Raw genomic sequence first — 23741 nt, 5'->3', positions numbered from 1 at the left:
GAAGTCCTCCACTTTTAGTTTTGAAGTATATTTTCACATCTGATAGAATTCTGGATTGATTTGTTTTTTAATTTCAGCAGTTAAAAAATGCCATTTCATTGTCTTCTGGTTTGCATTTTTCCTGCAGATAAATTTATGGGAATTCCCAATTTTTTAAAAAATGTTGTATGTGATTTTTTTCCTCTCTGTCTGCCTTTAAGATTGACTCCTTATCCTTGGTTTTAGCAATACGCCTTTGTGTTGTTTTATCTGTGTATGCCCTTCTTGGAGGTTAGTTGAGCTACTTAGATCTATGATTTGAAAAAATGTATCAAATTTAGAAATGTTTCAGATATCATTTCTATATATGAAGAAATATGTTCAACCACTTGACATGTTTTCATGGTTCACAGGTTCTGTTGATTTTTTTTTCAGTTTTTTTTTTTTGTCTTAAAGTGTTAGTTTTAGAATTTCTATTCCATCTTTGAATTTACTTGCATTTTATCTGATGATAATTCCATCCACTAAACTTTTCATTTCAGATATTGTCTTTTTTATCCCTAGAATTTCTATTTGTTCTTTTTAAAATCTTGTATCTTTTTCATGATGCCTATTTATTTTAACATTTATAATATCCATTTTAATGTAACAGTTTGTTTATTCCAAAGTCTCTTTTCTAGATATGCTTCTATTATTGATTTTTTTTCTAGTTGTGGGTCACATTTTCCTGCATCTTGTATGTCTAGTACATTTTTAGGGGATGCTAGGCGTTGTTATGGGCTTCCCTGATGGCTCAGCTGGTAAAGAAACCATCTGCAATGTGGGAGACGGGTTTGATCCCTGGGTTGGGAAGATTCCCCTGGTGAAAGGAGTGGCTACCCACTCCAGTATTGTTATAGGGCTTCCCAGGTGGCGCTAGTGGTAAAGAACCTGCCTGTTCAATGCAAGAGATACAAGAGATGCAGGTTTGAGTCCTGGGTGGGGAAGATTCCCTGGAGGAGGGCATGGCAACCCTCTCCAGTATTCTTGCCTGGAGAATCCCATGGACAGAGCAGCCTGGTGGGCTAAAATCCATAGGGTCGCAAAGTCCGGCAATACTGAAGCAACTTAGCACAACACAGCACACAGGCATTGTCATAGTTGCCTTTTTGAGTGGATTTTTTCCTTTGTTTTTCTCTTTTAAGAATATTGAATTTTGTTTCAGTATCCACGTGGGGAATTTAGGATCAACTCAGTTTTTTTGAAGGTTTGCTTTTAAATTTGTTGAGGCAGGTCTAGAGTAGTTTTTATTTTAGGTGTATTTTAGCTCTACTACTAAGGTAACCCTTCTACTAACGTGCCCTGGATATCCAGTGAAATCAATTCCCTGGCTGGATCTATACTTTCTCGTATCTCTGTGTAAGCTCTGGGACTATTCACCACAGATTCCCAGTACTTCTTTGCATAGCCTCTTGGCATTTCACCCAAAGTATTCTTAGCTTGGCTTTCAGCAATAGACTCAAGGAGCCACTCTGTAAATCCAGGAGCTCCTTCTTCACATAGTTCTTTCCTCTCTCAGCCCCATAAATTCCAGCCATTTCTGCCTCTCTGAACTCTGATCTCTGTTTGCTTGACTTGGCAAAACTGTAAAGCTATTCTGTACCACCATCTGGAAAAGCGGCTCCTGGCAAAAAGCCAGGGCAATCATAAGGCTCATTGTGTTTCCTAGCTCTCCTCGACCATTGTCCTGCACTGCCCATTGTCTGGTACTTGGAAAAACAGCAGTTTCATATATTTTGTCCAATTTTATCATTTTTTTTAATAGTAGGATGACAAGCCTGGTACCAGTTACTCTGTCATGCCTGGAAAAGAAAGATGGAGTTTTTTAAAAGATCACATCCACAGCAGTGGTGACTCTAAACATTTTTTTATAGAGTCACATGCCAAGGGAATTTGGGAACTGGAAAGGACTTTGGAGAATCTGAGATATGGAGATTTGACAATCGGAGCAGAGGCCAGGATGCCGGGAGAAGGATCTCAGCAGAAAACCTGACAGTTTAGACTAGAACAATTATAATTCCTGGTGTGTAGGCTAAGGACATGATAGAAAAAGGACTTGAATATTTTTTATCTGAATATTATTTCCTTCTTCTTGAAGCAGAGAACCCAATATGAGATGGACTGAGGCCTTTTCTTCTAAGAACTGGATCTCAACATTGGGTACATATTAGAATCATCAAGGGAGCATTTACAAATCCTGCTGCTCAGAAGCACTGAAAAAAACAATCCAGTCTCTAGGTGGGTCTAGTTATCTGCATTTTTAAAAGTTTCCTAGTTAATTCCAGTGTGTTGCCAAGGTTGAGGCAACTGCCCTAAGATGCTCCACAGCCAGCATGAGGGCTGTAGAGCTTTCTCCTCAAGGAGCTGTGTCAAATGCTCTCTCTGTTTCACTGCATCAGATGTGCATTTCACCCATTAACACCCCCTTCCCTTACTTTCCTGAACGTCTTTCCCTTGCCCTTCTCCTCTCACACTTCCTTCCTCTGCTCCAGGCCCAAGTGAGTTCAGAGCTGGGCAGCTCCATTGGCGACTGTCCAAGGTCTTCTGCCCACACTCCCTGGCCACAATTCTCCTTTTGGAGTGATGAAAGAGCCCCGAAAGTCCCTTCCTATTTACTGAAGAAGTGTGGGCTCATTTCCTGGGAACAGAGTCCACAGACTTCTGTGATGAAAAGAGCCCTAGGTCAGAGCTCCTGCCATTGTTGACTCCACAGTGACTGGCTCACTCACTTCTCCTCCATGCCCCTGTTTCTCCACCTGTAAAACTAGGGGATCATGCTGCCTGTCTTCCATCTCTGACAGTTTGGACCCATGCAGGCGGCCTCTGTTCCTTTGGGAAGGCTCCAGAGCTTCTGAGATGTGCGGTGTCCAGTGGGTGTGGTTCTGACCTCCCCTCCTAAACGTGCCCAGCTCTGAGAAACAGGTTGAAATGGAAATCTTTGGCAGCTGAGAAGCTGTCAGGTGGATTATTGGATGTGTAACAAAGTATGCAGTAGAACTGGATCAGAGCATGGTCTTTTCTGTTTTTGTTTTCTTTTTAACTGAGAAAAATGATTACTTTGAAAGGGTCAATTGGAGACAGACTAAATATTTATTTTTAAAGGAAACATGCAGTACTGCCACATGTTCAGGGAGAGAGAGATCTGCTCTCTTGTGACTGAGCCTGTGCCATGGAGATGCCTGGAGACTAGGTGGGCAAGGGTGGAGGGCCATATGGCACATACCACAAGAGGTCCTCAGAGGATGTCTGGGAGCTGGGAGAAGTCAGCCAGCCATACAAGGGACTGGCGCTCTCTGAGGAGATGCATGGAGCATCAGGGGAGGAGGGATTTCTGTTCTTGGGGAGTTGGGTCTCCAGGCTGGCCCTGCAGTAAGGCTCTGGTGGGGCTCAGCCCAGCCACCAGCATAGACACACCTTCACACGGACATTAGGCAGAAGAAGCAGCAGTGCTGGGGCTGAAGACGAGTGAGGAGACTGTCTGGAAGCCTGTTTCCAGAGCGCCCCTGGGATCAGATTTCAGACAGCCTGGATTCCCTGACCGGGAGGCAAGGGCTGACATAGAACAAGAAATTGCCCTTCCTTTATAAGCTGGGGTGTGAGGGATGCTCCTCACAACACTTAGGCTAAATACCCAGAGATCCACTCAGAATAGGGCAAACAGCTGATTACGACAGCAGAGAGTGTAAGGACCCAGGGCCTTTAGGCTAGTTTATAGACCCGCGGCTGTGGTTGTCATTGCAAATGATCTGTCATGGGAATGTTTTCATGAACCGTGGCCCAATTCATGCGGACCTTTTTGTCGACTTCTGCTCAATAACCAGGGTACCACTGTCCAGGTCTGTTTCTCACATTTGTGGGGCCCAGGCCAAGAGTGTGAATGGAGGTTTATGTACTGAAACACTACAGATTCCACTGATGACCAAATTTAATAGCAATGGGAATGATGTAATAAAATTGCAAAATGTTCCTTAGCTGCCATACATACACAACTGCTATGAATGTGGCACTAATTACTGGAGAACATCTAGAAGCAAACACTGGAACAGGAAGAGAGCAGGTGAGAAATTATATTCTGTTATGCAAGGATCTATTGTGTTCATACTCCCAGGGGAAGGATTAGTTCAGTTCAGTTCAGTCACTCAGCCATGTCCGACTCTTTTTGACCCTGTGGACTGCAGCACACCAGGCTTCCCTGTCCATCACCAACTCCTGGAGCTTGCTCAAACTCATGTCCATCGAGTCGGTGATGCCATCCAACCATCTCATCCTCTGTCGTCCCCTTCTCCTCCTGCCTTCATTCCTTCCCAGCATCAGGGTCTTTTCCAGTGAGTCAGTTCTTCACACCAGGTGGCCAAAGTACTGGAGTTTCAGCTTCAGCATCAGTCCTTCCAATGAACACTCAGGACTGATCTCCTTTAGGATGGACTGGTTGGATCTCCTTGCAGTCCAAGGGACTCTCAAGAGTCTTCTCCAACACCACAGTTCAAAAGCATCAATTCTTTGATGCTCAGCTTTCCTTATGGTCCAACTCTCACACCCATACATGACTACTGGAAAAACCATAGCTTTGACTAGACAGATCTTTGTCGCCAAATAATGTCTCTGAATTTTAATATGCGGTCTAGGTTGGTCACAGTTTTTCTTCTAAGGAGCAAGCGTCTTTTAATTTCATGGCTGCAATCACCATCTGCAATGATTTTGGAGCTTAAGAAAATAATGTATGTCACTGTTTCCATTGTTTCCCCATCTATTTGCCATGAAGAGATTGACCGAATGCCATGATCTTAGTTTTTTGAATGTTGAGTTTTAAGCCAGTTTTTTTCACTCTCCTCTTTGACTTTCGTCAAGAGGCTCTTTAGTTCCTCTTTGCTTTCTGCCATAAGGGTGGTGTCCTCTGCATATCTGAGGTTATTGGTATTTTGATACATCTTGATCCCATCTTGGCTTCATCTAGCCTGGCATTTCACGTGATGTACTCTGCAGGAGGTACATCTGCTGGGTGACATAATAATAATAAGCAGGGTGACAATATGCAGCCTTGACCTACTCCTTTCCCAATTTGGAACCATGCTGTTGTTCCATGTCTGGTTCTAACTGTTGCTTCCTCACCTGCATACAGATTTCTCAGGAGGCAGGTAATGTGCTCAGATATTCCCATCTCTTTAAGAACTTTCCACAGTTTGTTGTGATCCACACAAGTCAAAGGCTTTAGCGTAGTCAACGAAGCAGAAGTAGATGTCTTTCAGGAATTCTCTTGCTTTTTCTATGATCCAATGGATGTTGGCAGTTTGATCTCTGGTTTCTCTGCCTTTTCTAAATCCAATTTGAACATCTGAAAGTTCTTGGTTTATGTACTGTTGAAGCCTAGCTAGGAGAATTTTCAGCAGTACCTTGCTAGCGTGTGAGATGCGTGCAGTTATGTGGTAGTTTGAACATTCTTTGGCATTGCCTTTCTTTGGGATTGGAATGAAAAGTGATATTTTCCAGGAAAGGATCAGGCAGGTTAATTTGTCTTTCTTGATCTGAGCACCCCAACTCCAGTTAAGTACACTGCATCTCTCTGAGGCTGCACCTTCACATCAGTCACTTTGTTTTGAGGATTGAGGACAAAAGGTCCGGGGATACGGTTTCTCAGGATCTCGGTGGTGCTCATCATGAGGGTGGATGTTTAGGTTTTGTGTTTGTAATATGTGGGGTGCTCAAATACATGGGGCCCCTCTTGTTGGATCAACATTGTTTTATTTCATCTTATTTTCTCTTTGGAGCTTAGCCACAGAGATTTTAACCTGGTGTACTCCTTATTTCACAATACCATATAATCCTTGGTATGTCCAAGGGCCTCTTAATGTTGGATGTGATATTCAGGATGAGTTTTTTTTTTCAGAGGATTATTAAATTAGGCTAAATGTACTGCTAAGATATTCTATTCTATTTTGAGAAATATGATTTAGAATTTGTTTAATATAAATTTGGCTTAATTCTTGGATTTTTTTTTTTATCAAAACAATTTTCAGGGGTTTTCTATGATGTTACTAAGTTCTTGGAGCTTCCCAAGTGGTGCCGTGGTAAAGAATCTGCCTGCTAATGCAGGAGATGCAGGAGGCATGGGTTCTAACCCTGAGAAGGGAAGACCCCCTAGAGAAGGGAATGGCAACCCACTCCAGTATTCTTGCCTGGAAAACTGCATGGGCAGGGAAGCCTGGCGGGCTAGAATCCATGTGGCCCCAAAGAGTTGAACACGACTCAATGACTGAGCATGCACACGCTAAGCTCCTGAGAATCGGAGGGTGGACCCCATTGGGTGCAGATGGATGTTTATAGAGGTGGATGTTTGGATTTGCCCTGAGGAGAATATAGGGAACCAAGGAAGAGGTGCCAAACCTGGGGGCTGGGCTGCCTGCTGTGAGGATCGTGTCCTGCATCCCCTTTACTGGTTAGTCCACGTGGCCACTCCTGGCGATCAGCCACTTCCTGTTGCCCTGGCTGTCACTGGCTGGCTTTCCCATTCTTGTGACCACCCACAGCTGTCATTCAGCCATTTTAGCTGGCACTGTTGGAGCCTTGGCAATACTTCTGGTGTCTCCTTAAGTCCCAGGAACTGTGTCCTCTGGGCCCACCACCCCCATCTTACTGCTATTGTCTGCCCTGGAGGACAAAGGCTCTGCTATGGAAAGGCTTCCTTGGTATCCATGACGGCAGTGGAGACTGGAACTGTGGTGAGGCAGCTACAGGAGTGAGCCACGCTGCTCTTCCTTCAAGAGAGAACCTGTCCAGAGGAGCTCACAGGCTCCACTGCATGCCTCCAGGACCCGTTGCTGTGTTAGAGCCGAGGCCACACTCTCCTGGGCAGTGACAGTAAACGACCACATACAGCGGGGGTGCCAGGTCCTGACAGGGCCCCTCTCACAGGCAATCCTTGTTCCGGGGCTCCCAGTTGGGCTGACCAAGATTTTTCCGGGGGCTGTACTGCTGTGTACTGTACTGACAGGGAAGCCTGGCATGTTGCAGTCCATGGGGTCACAAAGAGGTGGGCACGACTGAGCAACTGAACTGAACTGTACTGCTCTGAGGCTCTTCCTACCTAATTCTACTTCCTTCCCTCTCTCCTTTCAAGGGATTAGAAGGGTATTGTGATCTGAAGGCTCTCCCTGCCTCCCACTGCTTCTTCCTCTCTGCCTTCTCAGTCATCTCTTCCAGGAAATCCCTCACTCTCCTAACTCCATCTTGGTTTCTGCCACCTGGAGGACCTGAACTGATGCAACTTGTGAGGAAGTCTATGTGAGAAATACCACACGTGACTTCTCAGCTGTTGGCAGAGAGGGGAAAATGGTTGAGGGCAGGGTGGTCAACAGTGCCCTGCCCAGAGCCACTTGCCCCTGAGAGCATGGCTTGAGCAGCGAGTGAAGTGGGGAAAGCTGTGGGCCCTTGGTTTCTGTGCCTCCCGAGATCTCCCCTTTCCTGGGGTCCAGGGCTGCTGCTCACCATCTGCCACTGGCTGTTATTTGCTCCCATTCCTCCCCCAACTCCTTGCAGTGTTTTTTGTTTTTTTTTTAACAGTTGGAGTGTAATAGGGGAGAAACTGGCTGCAAGATCGTCTTTTCATCTGGCAAACTTACTTCCGTATGAAGTCCTATCTATATTAATTACTGGTGCAAATATCTCTTAAATGTCCATCTTCCCGTCTACCATGTCAGTACTATTAGCAAAGGGGCCCTGTCTGTCCTGTTCACAGCTGATTCCTTAGAACCAAAAGTGGTCTCTGAAACGTAACAGTGACTCAATAATGTTGACTGATGGATACAAATGCGTGAATGCAGGATGGACAATATTCTTGTACTTCCAGCAGCTACAAAAGTGAATCAAGAAATCAAAGGCTTCCCAACGGTTTAAGTATTCTAGCCAAAAATAATGCACCCCATGGCCACCTTTCTAATGGGCATGGTCCCTGTGGTATGTCTAGTTTCCCTCTCACACCATCATGGAGCAATCCTTCCCTCCCGAATATCCACACCTGCCCTAGAGATGCCATTCCTGTATTTCAGATATTGTTGTTGTTTTTTTTTTAAATTCCTTGTGGGAAGCCTGTTCCCCCACCTCCTGTGCCCAGACTTTCCTGAGAGGCTAAAGTCAGCTCTGTGTTGCCCAACGTGTTTAGAGTACCCAGAAATTACTCCTAACTCAGAAAAGCCTGTGAGACAACATTCCAAAGAGTACTCCTCCCATCTTTTTTCATTTAAATAATTACAAGTCTCTTCCTCCCAAGGTCCTGAAAGAAGTTCCCTGTGGGGTAAAATCCTAGGAAGGTGATCCAAGTGGCTTTGCTGATGCGTACCCATGCTTTACAAGCCATCCTCTGTCAACCATCTCAGGCACTGGGCAAGCTAGCAAGCAATTATCTGTCTATCCTGAGAGGAAAAACAATGGCCACACTTGAGAGTTGAGCTCAAGACTCTGGGCTTTCACAGCAGAGGAGAGAGGGCTCTGTTCATGATTCTCTCCACGGAGGCCCAGAGGAGACCTGATGGGTTGAAAAGGCAGTACACATCCCTTGGGCTGGGCGTTGCTGAGCCATAGCTCCTTTAACCAATAAGGCCAGCTTGCTCCTGCAGAGTATGTTAGCTGTGCTCTTGGGGAGTATCTTAGATACGCTCACATCCAAATGTGCTCTGGATAAAGTCTTCTGTTACCTTCCTCCTTGCTCACCTCAGGACATGAAGCCAATTAAAGGGCAAGTTGCAGTACCAGGGACGAGTTCTTTCAACAAATGAGTCTCTTTTATCTGAGTCTCAGTCACTTCTCTGTCTTCCAGAAAACATTATATCATACAGAAGAAAACTTCTCCAAGATCAGGGTGGGAAAAAGTAGGTTCATTTAATCATTTACTCATTCAACAAATGTTCATGACATGGGTACCTTGTGCCGGGAATTGTTCTAAGAGCTGTGGATGTTGCAGTGACCAAGCAGGTTTCCTGCTCCCACAGATCTGATGCTTTCATGGAGAGGTAAGACTGAAACAGGCAGAAAATAAATGGGCAAGACAATTTCCAAAAGTAATGAGTTCTTGGGAGACAATGAAATGGATAAGGTGAAGAGAATGGTGCTCTTTGGGCACATGTTGAGGACATGTTGGTAGTCCTCAACTAGTTGGTAGTTGAGGAATTCAAGTTGGTAGTCAGGAAAGAACTCACTAAGGAGATGCTATTTGAGCTAACATATAAACATTCCCCCAAAGCCAGCCATTCAAAGACCTAGGAACATGGAAGAGCATGGATGAAGGCTCTAAGATGGGATTGAGCCAGATGTACTTGAGGAATCAAAAGAAAGCCCAAGTGACTCAATGCAATGGACTTGGGGGAGAGGAAGAAGTTAGAGATGTGGACTATGGGGTGAAAATAGCCAACCTGCCATGCTAAGGAAAACATTAAGTGTTCCATGCTCTTCTCAATCTCCAGGTGCCAGTGGTATAGGGAGCTGACTTTGGTTACTACCACAGTCACATATATATGCAGGTGTATGTAGAATCCTTTGCTCCTACCAAGCTTCTGGCTGGTCTCTTCCATGTTTTACTCTCATTTTGATCAAGTCAACAGAAGTGGCTTTGCAAACAAGCATTATAAACCAACTAAAGCATTCCCATTTAAGCAATTTGTGTTCTTTGAGAAGGAAGTGGTTAGTACTCTATGCTTTCTGGTGATGCCTCTGACTTCCACCTTAACTCTCTTACCATGAAGCATCAGGTTACAGACCAAAGCTAATTCAAAGAACTTACACCAAAGCTTTATGCCTAGACCTTGCAGAGTTTTGAGCACCTTCCCTAGAGATTATATCTTCTACTTTATGTTGACTGCTAGGGTCAGAAGAGTCATTTAAAATTCACCTTTCCCATCCAGTGACGGGATCTCAGTGCCAACATCTTTGTCAGGAGGCCATCTATCCTTGACTGGATTGTTCCTCTGATAAGGAGGTCACCTTCATCTGAAGGAGCTGGTTGTACAACTTTAATTATTAGGAAACTCATCTACCTATTGAGTGGACACAGTAACATCCCTTGATGTGGTATCTGAAGAGTTATTGTGTAGTCTTGGAATCTTCTCTTTTCTGGATTACATCACCAGTCCTTCAGCTACTTTCCTTGGTGAAATTTCCAGATCCTTCTAAGTACTCAGATACACTTATATCAGTTAGGACACAAGTTTGTTACCCTTTTGGTAACAAATGACTGAAACTCCAAATCAAATAGATTTAAACTCCAAAGAGAAATTATTGGCTCAAGTAACTTTAAAGTCTAGGAAATGCTCCAGGACTGTCAACGTCCAGCGCCTGGTTTCTCCCTGTCCAACTGACAGACAGCCTTCCTTTGTGTTTGGTTCATTCTAGCACCCGATGTGATGGCCCTCAGAGCTCCAGACTCCAGAGTTTACCAGTGATACTCTGACTGGCTGGTCCTGATCACATTCTAGTGGGTAGAGAAGGGGTAGGAATCCATGGCACTAGGAATAGATACATTGACCATGAAGGAGAGGTGGTCCCCACAGAAAAGAAATAAGGTACAGATGCCTGGAGAAAAGAGTGAATAGATGATTTAGACCACTGATTTAAAAGTAACCAATATGTTCCACTTCATCTGATTGGGATACAATTGAGGTCTTCTCTCTTTGCAATATTCCAATTAAAGATCTCAAGGTCCAAATCTCACCTTTCCTCTATTCCTGGGGTCTACCCTGACAGATAAACCAAGAAGCATGCAAGTTGTTAACTTGTATTTACTTGTTTTATCCTGCCTCATGGTGGAGAAGAACTCATCCCAGAAGCCAAGAATCGAGCATGACAGTGGATGTCTCTAGTGTCCCTGGAGACCTCTGCTGCCACTGGGGTCCTCCTCACAGAAGGGTGTCACACCACTGGTCACAGGTGAAAATCAGTGGTCAGCTGGGACTGAGCCTTCTCTTCAGGGACAGCTTCAGCAGAGGGTCTGCAGGTTAGGACGGAGGCTGACTTCCCACTTCTCCCCTTCCCACATCCTCATTCTGAGGCTCATACTTTGGGGTCCTCAACAAAGAATGGCCCAAGCTTTCAGCATGCACATAAACGATTCTTGAGAGTGTTTGAGGAAGGAGAAGGATTACTACTCCTGCACTTTGTTTAATGGTTCACTCATTGATGTTTCAAGTTTAATCAAATGATTAGAATTCCATTAATTTTAAATGTTCCATATTTCTCTAAATATTCACACAGTACTTACACAGTTGTAAATCAAAACTCATTGTCTTACAAATTAAATTTTCCCAGTCATTTTTCCACTGATGGGAAAATTATTTAATTTTCTAAGCATTTATCATACTCTAAATCATATTCTAAAATTATAAATCCATTATATTAGGCTTTCTTAATGCTTCAAATACCTTAAGAATTAAAAAAAAACTTCAAATATCACAGTAATTATAAAACTGATTATTAAGATTTCTATTAAGACCATTTACAAAAATGCTAGTACCTGAATTTATTTATTATGCTAGTGTTTATCCTAATTCTTTATTCTAATATCTCACTGAAACTTTCTTCCTAGGATTTGCAATGATTTTAAAGGTTTGTTTTTTTTTTTAATAAAAACCATCTATGTTTCTAGCTTTCTCGTTGTAGACTGCTTGTAACAAAGGATGCTTCTAGCAAATTCAGCTTCAAACTTGGTGAAGTCTCATTTACTTCACAGTGTTAATATAGGTTATGTCCTCGGAGTGTCAGTGAGAAGAAAAAGAGGAGAAACTTTAAATTTTACAGTATAAACTTATGTATTGTTGGAGTTTTTAATAAAGAGTTTACTACCTTTGTAGTAATAAATATAATTTTACCCATTGGAGTTTATTTGACAGAGAATTGGCTAAAAGGAATGGACTATTGAGCTTTTTTTCAATTAATAAATACAATTTTAAGTGCTCTGAATAGTCAAAACTAAAGCACCCATGGTAAACAATGTTAATTTTTTTTGGTGGTTCCTTCTAGTCTTCTATTTCTCTGCAGTATCTATTCCATTTTGCACAATTAGAACCATAATCCGTATTTAATTTTCTCATCCTATTTTTAATTTTAGCTCACCATCATGTCACAAGCACTTTCTCACCTTAAGTGTTCTTGGGAAACAAAGGGCTTGTAACAGCTGCACGATTCCCTATCATGAAGACACACGATTATTCACTGAGTCATCCTCCTTTTGTTGGCAAAGAATTGATTCAAATCTGGGAAGTACAGGAAAGATCACCCCGTGGAGTTTCTTGTTTTCCAGATGAGAAAACTGCATTCCCTGAAGCTAGTAACTTGGCCAAGGATGGCCAGCTGGTCCAAGGCTCGGCTGGGACGCGGCACTCCCAGGCCCAGGCCTCTGCTCTTGCTATCACCACACGCTGTCTTCCTGGGCCTCCGCAAGGCACTTTCTGCAACCTAACTGCCAGGCACTGCCTACATTCTTTCTAAATGACATTTTGTCATTTGGGGCCCATTATTCCTGCCTTTCAAGCTCATTTTTTATCTTCTGTCATATAAACCATTGGCTAATGAGGGACACTGTAGCCAACATCGGAAATTGTGGTTTTTCCCCTCTATCGAGATGTGCTTCCCGAATCATCTCTGTGCCAACAAAGAGGAAATATTGTCATAACTTTTATCAGATAATTCCGACAGTCACCAGCAATTAGAGGGTAGGGTGCTAGTTACCATGTTTCTTGGGGGTCCCATGGGTTATGACCTTCTGTGATCAACATGCAACTGCTGGGCTCTGCCCAAGGGCCAGTGCTCACAAGACGGATGAGGAGTAATAACTGGGTGAAGAGAGGAGGAAAAAGAGAGGAGGAGGGAACTAACATCTGTGGCCAACTCCTTGCCCATGCCCAGCTCCGGGCACCAGGGTGTGAACGACAGAGCATTACAGGAGGGTGTCCTGGAGGATAAGTTTGGTGGTTTTGGGGGAAAGCAGGTGGACCAGAGGTGGCTCCTTTCACTCAAACAGTCTCATCTTGAGGCTGTATTTGTTCAGTTCTATGGAGGAGCTCAGCAGGACAGAGGAGATTGTTCTAGGGGGGTCGGGTCTTATTCTGCTTGTTCCTTCACATTTTACGAAATACACTTTATCCAAACTTTAGAAACGAGTCTTTGACATCAGTGTCTGTCATCACTATAGTCACTTTTTGAGTCATCTAATATAGCTTTTTTCTGAATTCCATGTTCTCTCCTACCTAAGTTAGAGATACAGTCCCTTTAAAAATCTGTCTTTGGAAATGTTGTGGCTTGGATTTATCCTGCATTAACATTTTTTGTGTGTATTGCTTTTCAGAAAATGCTCAATTCATATGAATGTAATTGGCAGGCACCACAGAATGTGATGGTTTCTATTTATGGCTGATGTTAATCCATTGACCATATGGTAGTTTAAATTTCTGGTACAAATTCCTTTTCCATGATGTTGTAGCTCATTCCTGGACTGCTATAATTATGTAATTTATCAATGTGAAAAATGGACTTTGAAATGTAATAGTCCAGAGCTAATAGGGAGAGCAGCAAAGGAATTTAGTATGCTTTGAGAAGAGCTGTTTCCATGGAAACTAATTCCTTTGAGCAAGGTCCCTGGTTCCCCTGGCTGCCCTGTGATTTGTGCATCCAGGTGATACGATCTGGATTCCAGGCTCAGCTCTGACATGAATCACCAAGTGATGGGCAAGTTCCTTAACCTCTTTGGGACTTAATGTGCTTATCTCTGACTTGAAGAAGTCAGACAAGTGCAGTGTTTATTAGACTTTGGAGTACTAGCGAATGGTAATATATATTTCTAAAGCTTTTATTTTGGAAGAATTCCAGATATTTCTAGATAGAGAAGTTGTAAAGCTAATAAAGAGAGATTCCACATACATTTTACTCAGCTTCCCCTAATGTTAATGCATACCGCAGCACATTTGTGAAAACTAAGAAATTAACATAGGTGCACTATAATGGACTAAGCTACTTGGATTTTGCTAGTTTCTTTCACGAATATCCTTTCTCTGGTCCAGGATCCAATCCAGGATCCCACTTTGTATTTAGTTTTCACGCTTCCTTAGTCTCCTGCAATCTGAGACCATTTCTCAGTCTTTGTTTATTATGCCTCGTCAGTTTTATTGAGTACTGGCCAGCTATATGTAAGACACCCCAGTGTTTTCAGGAAGCAAAACAAAATTGGAGGACCAGTCTAGGGTTGGAAAAGTTAGATAAATGAGGTCTCTGTGTTGCAAGTGACAGAAAACCAACCCTGAACCATCCTGTCAAACAAGGAATTTATCGGCTCAAGTAGCTAAAAGGCCAAGGGCATGTGTGGCTTCAGAATGGCATCTGTACCCAGTTCTGCCTCTTGGCTTGACTCTTCTCTGAACAGTCGGATCATTCTCAGGTATGCACTCACCACATAGTTATAAGAGCTGCCAGCAGTGCATATGGCTATATCCATCCAGTGTATGTGTGTGGTACTCACCTCTGTTCCACCTTCCCGGCTCTGCTCTTTACTGGCTCTGATTCTGCCATCTGCCCATCCTTGAACCAGGGGGGAAATATAAATGGTGTTCTGCTTCTGAAGTGAGGATGTGTTGCCCAGAGTTGTGACCACCATCTTGTGACCATGACAGGTGAGGAAGACACAAGAACCTTAAAAATGGACAGGACCTTGAGTTCTGGATGATGTCATCTGGCTGCGGAATTAAACAACCCTGGATCTGGCCTGGTTATATGAAATAATAAATCCCCTTGCTTTAGCTTCTGTTAGTTAAGTCTCATATTACTTGCAACCACAAGACTTCTAACTGACACATACATAGTGCTTGTTTCTTTGTTGGATACAGGATATTACCTTGTTTGATACAAGCTTGTTTCAGGGCTTACATTTGACAGCATGATATAAACTGGAGTTCAAAATATTCTGATTCATAGTTGTTGTTTTTTTTTTTATCACAGTTATTGTTGAAAAATCCAGTTTCACATCGATGTTTTGGCAAAAACAGAAGTGATGCTCCTCAACTTCACACAGCGTAGAAAGAACATCTAAGTCATAGCTCCAATGTTCCTGGTTACTTCTTCCATGAAGGCTAGGAGCACACATTGGCTATAGGCCAGGGAGAGGGGACAGGAAAGGGTCTGCAGGGTGTCCTCAGTCAGAGCACATCCACTACTTAGGCTTCTGCTCATCCAGTGGGTGCAGTCTGGAGTTGGTCAGAAAGGGCCAACTTGCCTGGAGAACACGTTCTCATGACAAATAACTGAGCACCCTGGGCTGAGATGACCTCGTCTAAGGCCCTTTCAAATCTAGTGCTGCGTCTATAATGGTGTGGAGGCCACCATGCCAACAGCAGTGGGGTCCTTTCAGTGTAAATATAACTGAGATAATGGAAAGTTGGGTGATAAAGATTTTTTAATAAGATTTTTATGAAAGGATCAAAGGCTTTTTATAAAAGAATAAAAAAAGTGATTAAATCCTATTTAAACTCCCTTCTTAGAATCACTGAGATTAAAAAACAACCACAGTGCAATTATCACTGAGAAAATAAACACTTGTCCATGGATTCTCATTAAGGAGTCATCTTTTCAAGGGCTAAAGGGATGATAATTTGGAAACGCATTGGCTTCTCCCATCTTTGTGTCCTATACACTCACTTCCTTGATGATGTATACAAATAGTTTTTGCTTGCTCCTCTAGCTTTTAAAAATTAAAACAGTTTCTACCCCTTCCCTCCCTCCCACACACACTTTCTCACGAGCAGACACATACTTACATGAATACACTCAGACCTCTTGTGGATCCACATATTTTGGGCATGTACATGAAGCCATTTATGGGGGTTTAATCCATGAATCATAAACAGAAGTTTCTCATTAAGAATGGGCAGTGGCCTCTTTAAGCTTGCATAGTGCTTACAGTAGTACTCTCAACACTTTGTGGGAGGCTCAGAGATTCACAGCACACACTGCATTTTAATATTAAAAACTCAGATATGGTGTGAAACCCAAGAGGCAATAATCTGATACCATAGCCCCACTTTATCCAGAGCCTAGCATAGAGGATGTCGTTAAAAATATTTGCTGAGGGACTTCCCTGGTGGTGTATTGGTTGGGACTTAGCCTTCCCCTTAAAGGGGTGTGGGTTCCATCCTTGGTGGGGGAACTAGGATCCCACATGTCCTGTGGCCAAAAAACCAGACCATAAACAACAGAAGCAATATTAGCAAATTCAATGAAGACTTGGAAAATGGTCCACATCAAAAACAAAACAAAACAAAACTTCAAAAAAAAACTTGCTGAGAAAATGAATCACACTTTCCCCCATTTTTAACAACAAAATAAAGGAAATGGGGGTTTCAGGATTAAAAAGTACAGGGCAGAGCTTTTGGGAAAAACCAGTAACTTCAGGATAAATAGTTCATAATTCCTGAATTATGAATTAAAACAATTTTTAGTTTCTATATAAATTTCAACATAGCTGCGGACAATCTCAGGCAGATTTGTTATTTTTCTGTCAATGAAACTTCACCTTTAACGTAAAACTGGCTCTGTTCTTGAGTCCTTTTTTGGGGGATAGCTGATGCTCTCCACAGCCCACACAGACCTGCCACGGCCTGGGCACTCACACTGCTAAGCGGCCAACACTTTCCCTCTTGGGCTCAAATGAGTTTCACTGAAACCCTGTCTTTATGTGGGTCAGGGCTTCCTTTTTCCTTAAAAACTTTTTTCCCCACTTTGAAAACAAACAAAAGAAAACATCCTCTTTTCCAAAAATTCCTTGCAATTCTTTATTTCCTGTTGGCTTCTTCAGGAGCATTTTTTTACTAATGAAGTTTCAAGATGATTTCTTGAAACTGTTATAAAGTTATGTAACTCTGGTGATTTAAAACTATCTTCTTTTCTAAAGAATTTAGCAAAGAATTGAGTCTCTTTTTTTCAGAACAGGCACACCTTCTTAACTATCGATGGTCATAACAGTGAGATTAGGAAGGATTGTACACCATATTGATCTGTTGTGAAGACTGCAAAGCTAAGCATTTTTTCCTCTTTTCTGTAACCATCTTCTGCTCTGTAATGGTTCTATGACCTCCTATTTTAACCCCACTGATTCATCTGTTTCATCAAAACCCATTTTGGACTCCAAGGTCAACTATGGGCTTGTTTCTGGAGGTTCTGGGGACCTGCTGTCCAGAAGAGAACCTTGTACCTGGAACTAGAACGTGGGGCCCAGCCCGATTCTACGTTGGTTTCCCCATGTGCAAGGCACCGAACCCACAGTGACTGTCTAAAATTAATGGTTCCTTCAATCCTAGGCCTGCTTCTGTCCAGGTGCTCTGCCAGGCATTCTATTTCTAAAGCTTTCAAGAGAAGAAAATTCTAGGGTCCATAGGTTGTTTTTTGTTTTTTTGAAGTATAATTGATTTACAATGTTTCAAGTGTACAGCAAAATCATTCAGGTAAATATATATGTATATATTTATATATACGTCTTTTCCAGATTCTTTTCCATTGTAGGTTATTACAGGATACTGACTATAGTCCCTGTGCTATATACAGTAGGCCCTTGTTGTTTATCTATTTCATGAGTTCTTTACTTTTTCTGCCTATTAACTCTAAAAATTTCTTCCTTCTATCACATAGATCTTTTCCCATTCAATCAAGACCCACATCTTTAGCCACAAGGATAGCTGGCATATGTTTGCTGATCCAAGCAGTATAGCTTCTCTCCTTCTTGAATGTTGATTGCCATAATTATGCATTCATTTCAGAATAAAGACTACTGGTGGGATAGTCTGGTGCGAGGAGGATGGGCCTGGGTTGGGCAGACCGCCCTTGAATCTTGGCTTTCTGAATTTTCATTGCCCACGTGTAAAGTGGGGACCTGGTCACCCTGGCCGCAGGGCTATTGTGAGGCTGAATTGAGACGACGTAGAGGGGGGCGTCTGTGATTTTCCTGCTGCCGGGCAAGGACAGGGATCCGACTGTGCACCGACACCCCTCAGGAGCAGCTTTAGACCTGGTGGAATGCGGCGGGCTATAAATAAAGAGGAGAATAAGGTGAAAATGGAGACTTCGAGAGTCTGGCTCCCTGGGATTCCGCTGCGGTGCCGGCAGGGAGCGTTTATTCGGAGCACTGCGGCTCCCTCCAGTGCTTCCCTCCCCGCCCCCTCCCCATCCTCGGATTAAAAACAAACAGAAAGACTTTCCCGAATTTTCCCATTCCTCCGTGGCCTGGCTGCGAACGCTGAAATTCCAGCCCGTGTTTGTTGTCACCCGCGGGCCCGTTTCCACGGTTACCCAGATTCCAGATTCCTGCGCTGGCCCCGGGCCCGCCACAATGCATCCCTCAAAGTCTCCTTGGCAGAGGAGAGACATTCCTCCTCTCTGCCGCACGCCAGGGCGAAGAGAGGCACTCTCCTCTTCCCCTCGGCTCTGCCTCACCCCCATCGTGTGTGATGTGCGTGTTCTAGGTGGTTCTGTTCAGAGTCGGTTTTGGGGGGTAAGCACGATGTAATAGTTTCCTCCACTTCTCTTTTCCTCATTTAAGCTAGGAATTACTTTCTTAGACCAAACATTACACCCTTGGCAAGCACTCCAGATGGTTCTCATTAAAATTCCAATTCCTTTTTTTATTTTTGCAATTCCTTTACCCCCTTTCTCCTCACCCTTCTATCCCCAAAACAAACACCAGGTGGAGGACAGATGAAGGGTCCCGTGGCAATGAAGGAGTCCCCAGGTCCTCTTCTTACCAGTGGCCACCTCTGCCCTTCCTGGGGTTGGCTGGCATAAATAAATAGGCACTGGGGTGGGATAGATTTCAAGTTAAATACAGGCTCTCTAGGGCTTCTCTGGTAGCTCAGCTGGTGAAGAATCTGCCTACAATGCGAGAGACCCCAGTTCAATTCCTGGGTGGGGAAGATCCCCTGGAGAAGGGATAGACTACCCACTCCAGTGGCTTCTCTAGTGGCTCAGACAATAAAGAATCTGCCTACAATGCAGGAGACCTGGGTTCGCTCCCTGGGTTGAGAAGATCCCCTGGAGGAGGACATGGCAACCCACTCCAATATTCTTGCCTGGAGAATCCCCATGGACAGAGGAGCCTGGCAGGCTACAGTCCATGGGGTCGCAGAGAGTTGGACACGACTGAGCGACTAAGCTCAGTAACACCTCACGTGGACCCTGCCTCTCTAAGAAGAGGGGCAGACACTCAAGTAGGTCTCTGCTCCTCAGTAGGGCCTGACCTGGATTCTGCCTGCAGGGAGACTGGGGAGGGGGCTTCTGACCTCTCCATTAGTGCACACTGAGGTCTCTGCAGGCTACTCAGGACACAGCAGTGAGATGCACTGGCTCTAAGAAGCCAGAGGGAAGGATGGCCAATGCTTTTTGGCCCTAATTGCATCTGAGCGAGCCACAGGCTTTGCTCCCACATCTGGAAAAATTTGCTTGCGCAGGAAAAGTGTGTGTGTTTTGGATGTGTTTTTATTTCTGACTTTATGAGACAAAATTTAAAATACAGAAAAGTTGAAAAAATAATACAATGAATATCCAATATCCCTCAACCTAGGTTCAACAGATTTTGACATATTTGCTTTCTCTCTCCTTGTCCTTCTAGATAGATGGAGGGATGATAGATCCATCTCTGTATCTAATGTCTAGGCTTTTGGAAGTTGGGATCTTGCCCCTGTAGTATTTTATAAAGTTTCAATTCATGTATTATAATAATGTTATATATATGAGTGCATTCTTATTGTAAAATATTCATATGTTCAAATAATACAGAAGATTAGAGAGTGAAAGCAAAACCCTGCACTGGTCCCTCCTCAGCCTTCAGAGTAGTTTGATTTGGGTCCTTCTTGACCTTTGTCTAAAGGAAATCAATCCTGAATATTCATTGGAAGGACTGATGCTGAAGCTGAAGCTCCAGTACTTTGGCAACCTGATGCGAAGAACTGACTCATTGGAAAAGACCCTGATGCTGGGAAAGATTGAAGGCAGGAGGAGGAGGGGACGACAAAGGATGAGATGGTTGGATGGCATCACCGACTCAATGGACATGGGTTTGAGTAAGATCCGGGAGTTGGTGATGGACAGGGAAGCCTGGTGTGCTGTAGTCCATGGAGTCGCAAAGAGTTGGACATGACTGAGTGACTGAACTGAACTGACCTTTGTCTGAATTTTTGCAGACATAAGCATATTCAATAGAAAGTTACACTTCTGTTATATGTATTTTTAAACATAAATGAGATTATACTACACATGCTCTTTTGCATTTTGTTCTTCATTTGAAAATATGTCTAAGACTTTCTATATCAGTACTTGGAACTCTGGCTCATTTTTTAACTACTGTGGAGAAGTTCCAAAGGATAGTTGTACATTAATTTTCTTAACTATTTCCTCTTGATGGATGTTTCAGCTATTGTTATTTTTCCATTTCTCACAATGATGCAATTAATATCCTTGGAAGATGTTTCCTTCAGGATAGGTGATAGTATTTCTCTTTGACAGATGCTTAGAGGTGGAATGCTGGGTTGAGTGTGATGCATATTTTACATTTGGATAAATACTACCAAACTGCTTTTCAAAAGGCTGCTCCAGTAGCCACCAAGAGAGCGCCCATTTCTTCTCACCCTCACCAACGATGAATTTTACCAATGTTTTTAAGTGTTCCTGGGCTTCCCTTGTGGCTCAGCTGGTAAAAAATCTGCCTGCAATGTGGGAGACCAGGGTTCGATCCCTGGGTTGGGAAGATCCCCTGGAGAAGGGGGAGCCTACCCACTCCAGTATTCTGGCCTGGAGAATTCCATGGATTGTATACAGTCCATGGGGGCAAAAAGAGTTGGACATGACTGAGTGACTTTCACTTTCACTTTAAGTGTTCACATTCTGATGAATAAGAAATTATTTCATTTTTGGTGTAATTTGCATTTCTTTGATTATTTGTAAGGTTGATCATTATATCAAAGTTCAACTACAGATAACAGAAACCACTCTACCAGTTTATGTAGAAAGATAGTGGGGTAGGGTAACTACTTGAATTAAAACAGGGAATTGGGTGCTTACAGTTTTGTCAGATTAGCTGGAAAAGCAGGTTCTAGCTTGGTCTCGTAGGACTGACTCCCAGAACTCCAGCTCAAAACAGATCTAGCAAAGGAGTCTCTCCTTCTGCCATGACCAGGAAACTTGGGGGTTGGGAAAGCAGTGTACAAACTGCTGACTTAGCAATCTGGAAACCAGGAAACCTCAGCCACGCCTGGTCTCCAGGACCACACTGCCTCAGCTGCCTCATAAATGCCGGGCACCCTGTCCACAACACCCATGAGGCTGGAGAGTGCATCTAGACACAGATATCTACTATATTGAGGAAGGAAAAAAAAATCAAACTAGTCACGAAAAATAAGAAACTCTGTGTATCCTTAACTCTGTTAAAGGAAGGAAGAAAAAAAAAGAGAAATCCTTAACTCTGTGTACCAGCAGAGTCAGTAGATCTCCTGGAGGGTGCATCTGCCCAGGGAAAGCCGTCACAAGCAGAAGCTCAGCTCTAAAGAAACTGGAAAATTGTCGGCATTAACTTTTCAAGCTCCAGCATGTGGCAAGGCAAGCTACAGAGTGGTAGGCACAGAGCTGAGTGAATCAATCTGAAGAGTTTGCCGTAATCATATGTTCATGTTTTGTACCTTTTTTCCCTCTTTCTGTGAATAGTCTAACTAGACCTACTGCCTATTTTTCTATTTGGGTTATTTTTTCTCATTAATTTATAGAAGCCTTATCAGTTATCTGGAAAATGATCTTTGTTATATATGTTAAAACCAACTTCCATTCTTTCAGTGTTATATCTTCTGCATGTAGAAATCTTAAGCTCACCTATTTTTGTACTTTCTGGTTCCTGGGATTTGTAGATTTAAGAAGGCCTCTCCTATCTTAAGTTTCCTAAAGTATTCAGCTACATTTTTTCCCAACATCTTTAAAATATTTTATGCTGAATTCTTTAAACCATCTTGAATATGTGGTGTGAAGTAGGGATCTTACCTAGGTTTTGTCTTCCTTGTTGAATGAATTTACTTTATTATACTTCAAATTTGCAGAAGTTGAAAAAATATAGGAAGACTGCTTAGCATTGGCTGATGCAGAACCAGGGTAAAGCTGAAAAAAATTAACATCACTTCATATTCTGGTTCTCTTTAAGATAGAGATTTGGCATTTCTTAAAGTGGAGGTGTGACAAGATTATTCTCCTGATCAAAGACCTTGATTGTGCCCCCTTTTCTTCAAGACCTAGGTTTAATCACTGTGGACTAACCATCTGCCTTCTCAACACCTACCATAGTGATAAATAGTGAAGTTGCTCAGTCGTGTCTGACTCTGCGACCCCATGGACTGGGGTCTACCAGGCTTCTCCATCCATGGGATTCTCCAGGCAAGAGTACTGGAGTGGGTTGCCATTTCCTTCTCCAGGGTATCTTCACAACCCAGGGATCGAACCCAGGTCTTTGCATTGGAAGCAGAAGCTTTTAACTTCTGAGCCACCAGGGAAGCCAAACACCCACCATGTACTTTCCAATCTTATTTCCTTCTCCTTTGCCTGGAAGAAAGATCACAACATTCGATTTGACTGACAAAAGCAGAAAATGTACATGTATCTGTCAGCACTTTCTTTATGACATTGTAAAAATCTGTTTATGGTGCTCCTCTCACTAACTGGTATTTCTCAGTGTCGTCACCATTAATATTTTAGAACAATTCTTTACTGCAGTATATTGAACAACTCTGGCCAACATACCAATAAATGCAGTAGTAACTTTTGACGTCTCCCTTCCCCACCATCCCAGTTACTAACAACCAAAATAGCTTCTGTTTCCAAACACACTAGCTCTGTCTCTTAATTGGAAGGAAGTGAGAGAGGGAAGGAAAAGCTGGGATTGAATCAGAAATGACAGGATATCATCACTAAGGGACCTTCCCATCTTCCCAACTCCCCTTCTAATCTCTAGATGTCCAAATCTAGCCTGTGTTTCAACGGCTATCTTTCCTACAAAGCTTTTCTAAATTCTCTCAACTCCAGATCTATTTCTCTTCTGATTTCCTTCTTTCATGGCATTATCTTCATCTATCCATCCATCCACTCATCCTTTCATTTATCCACCCATCCATCCATCCATCTCTGTGTCCATCTATCCAGTAAGTATTTATTGAGCACTTACAGTACCCCACGGCACACTGACCACTTTATTCTTAGATTATGACCTTTTGCTCAGTGTCTTATCTGATCTAACATGTTGTAATCTCAGGTAAAATCCCACATCTGATCTACTTTTGCATCCCCCAGTGTGCTTCACACTGAGCTGGTGTTCTGCTGAACATCAGGAGAGTGAATTATCAAAAGCTGATGCAAGTTTTAATGTACTTTCCAAATCTTTATTCAAAGGCAGCAGGAACACTTTTTAAAAGGCAATACCATTCTGACTTTCACAATATCTACATTCTTATTTTCAAAAGTTACCCATAACCTCAGCACTATTCTTTTCCAGGACGAGCTAGAGTTAAAAGGTGACAATTTCTTTCTTGGTTGGTCTAATTTTGTCCCTAGAGGCAACAATTGCCAAGAATTTGCTGTCTTTTCTTCCAGATTTATAAAAGCATGTTTACCTACATACATAATTTGTGTATAGATTTGCCTTCATGTACATTTTCTATTTTGAAATTAGCACATATGTTAAG

The sequence above is a fragment of the Cervus canadensis genome, chromosome 7 (genome assembly GCF_019320065.1).
Source record: "Cervus canadensis isolate Bull #8, Minnesota chromosome 7, ASM1932006v1, whole genome shotgun sequence".
In the NCBI taxonomy this organism is placed as follows: domain Eukaryota; kingdom Metazoa; phylum Chordata; class Mammalia; order Artiodactyla; family Cervidae; genus Cervus; species Cervus canadensis.
The sequence above is the reverse complement of the archived record's forward strand: the minus strand, read 5'-3'. Positions refer to the sequence as shown.